We start from the raw sequence: 2,558 nt of genomic DNA, 5'->3' as shown, positions 1-2,558 counted from the left end.
ATGATTGGTATTAGGGACGTGTTATATGGTTGGTATTAAAGGGGTCGTATTTATGGTTGTTATTAAAGGGGTCGTATTTATGGTTGGTATAAAGGGGTCGTATTTATGGTAATTATTAAAGGGGTCGTATTTATGGATTTAGTATTAAAGGGGACGTATTTATGGTAGATATTAAAGGGTCGTATTTATGGCTGGTATTAAGAGTCATCATTTATGGTTGGTATTAAGGGACGTATTATTTATGGTAGGTATTAAAGGGTCGTATTATTTATAGTTGGTTTTGAGGGGTCGTATTTATGGCTGGTATTAAAGGGGTCGTATTTATGGTTTGGTATTAAGGAATTGTGTTATGGTTGGTATTAAAGAGACGTATTATGGATTTGGTGATAAGGGGTCGTATTTATGGTTGGTGATAAGGGGTCGTATTTATGGTTGGTTGGTTTGAGGTGTGTTTGCTGGTATTAAGGGGTCGTATTTATGGCTGGTATTAAGGGGTCCTTCTGATGGCTGTTTTAAGGATCTCGTGTTTGGGGTCGTCTTTAAAATTAAGGGTCGTATAATGTTCAAATTTGATAAAAGTGCTATTTTTGGTTGTGTGTGTGTGTGTGTGTGTGTGTGTGTGTACAGAAGACATATATTGTGCTGTCAAAGGCTTTATAAATCAGTGTCATGCCAACTTAATTATATACAAAAATTCACATGTGTGGGGAGTGATGTAGGTGTATACTGTATATGTATGTATGTATGTATGTATGTTTGTACGTATATATGTATCTGTCGAACGTATCTGAATTATTGCATATGTTATAGTTCAGGGTTGCAAATTGGTATGGCACTGAATTTTAAACGCATAGACACATACTGTACACACACACACACACACACACACACACACACACGTACACATGACGAGAGAGAGAGAGAGAGAGAGAGAGAGAGAGAGCATCCTTTGAACTTTAAACCTCTAATAGTGTAAACCTTAACGACCTCGGTAATTTCAAACACCATCCATCAACATTTTAACTCAAGAGAAATTTTTATCTTCAAATTTTCAGATTATAAAACAAAGGATATTTATCTTATTTATATTTGGTACCCAGTATGTGTTTAGTTGACCCGAATATCCGCCTGACCTGATCTGACGGATGAATGTTTGTGATACTGTGTGTGTGTGTGTGTGTGTGTGTGTGTGTGTGTGTGTGTGTGTGTGTGTGTTAGGCACAACGCAATCACCATAGCCTCTCAACACTTTAGAACACACTACACAATTTGCAGTTGATATATTGTGTTACATATTAGTGTAAATCTAACAGTGGAATTTCAATAAGTGGTACACACATATATATATATATATATATATATATATATATATATATATATATATATATATATATATATATATATATATATATATATATATTTTATATTTTAAAATAGTTTTTTACGTATATTCGAAAATTTTATTATTTATAATAAATACCAAGCAACAACTGCTTCATTATTCTAACTTGCGTGTTGATAAGTATTATTGTGTGTGGGGGGGATTCGTGCATATGAACGGATAATTATTCTTATGGCGTTAAAACGATATCGTTTCACCAACTTATGTTTTAAAATGTTGTAAATATCACAGAGTCTCTCTTAAAATGTTGCATAAATATCTAGAGTCCTTAAAATGTTGTAAATATCGCCAGAGTGTCTTAAAATGTTGTAAATATCACCAGAGTCTCTTAAAATGTTGTAAATATCACCAGAGTCCCTTAAAATGTTATAAATATCGCCAGTGTCTTAAAATTTTGTAAATATCACCAGAGTCCCTTAAAATGTTGTAAATATCACCAGTCCCATAAAATGTTGTAAATATCGCCAGAGTCTCTTAAAATGTTGTGAATTAGTATTTGTGTCGCAGGTTATAGAGGAGAAGGTGATTTGACGAATTCTGTGTCTATAGAAAGGTAACGATTTATTCAGGGTTCCCACAGACATTGAAAATCCCGAAAATTCATGGAAAACTAGAAAAAAAACTAGAACGGCAAATCTTCAACATTTATCATGACTGACTCTGTACATAATTTGCCTTTTACATAATTCCTTTAAAGGTTCTTCAGCACGTACCGTAGTGGGTGTATGAGAGAGTAAGAACCTCGGAGAACATTATCATTTTCAGTGATGGATTGTTGTTATAATGTTATTACTGCGCTTTAACAACTAAGGTCTTTAAGAGCGTAAAAAAGGTTATTAATTACACTCTTCCAACAATATTAAAAAATATATATATATAAATCTCTTCTTTAGGTGATGGAATTTGGTGAGAGTATTCCTAGTTACTTACTGGATATAATACTTCAACGATATTTTCTCTGGGAATTTACACTACATTTACACTGTTCAGTCTTAATCACATATAGGAAGTATCTGTAGACTTTTAAGAATTACGCTTCCTGTTGCCGCACTCCCATACAGCCACGAAGATCAGGTCACAGAAACACATTAACCCCATCAGCCCAAGGACTTACCCTCAGTTCCATGAAATCGTTGAGCGTTGGCCAGGAAAAATC

Source organism: Homarus americanus, unplaced genomic scaffold (genome assembly GCF_018991925.1).
Source record: "Homarus americanus isolate GMGI-L3 unplaced genomic scaffold, GMGI_Hamer_2.0 scaffold51111, whole genome shotgun sequence".
In the NCBI taxonomy this organism is placed as follows: Eukaryota; Metazoa; Arthropoda; class Malacostraca; order Decapoda; family Nephropidae; genus Homarus; species Homarus americanus.
Note: the sequence above shows the minus strand (reverse complement) of the source record.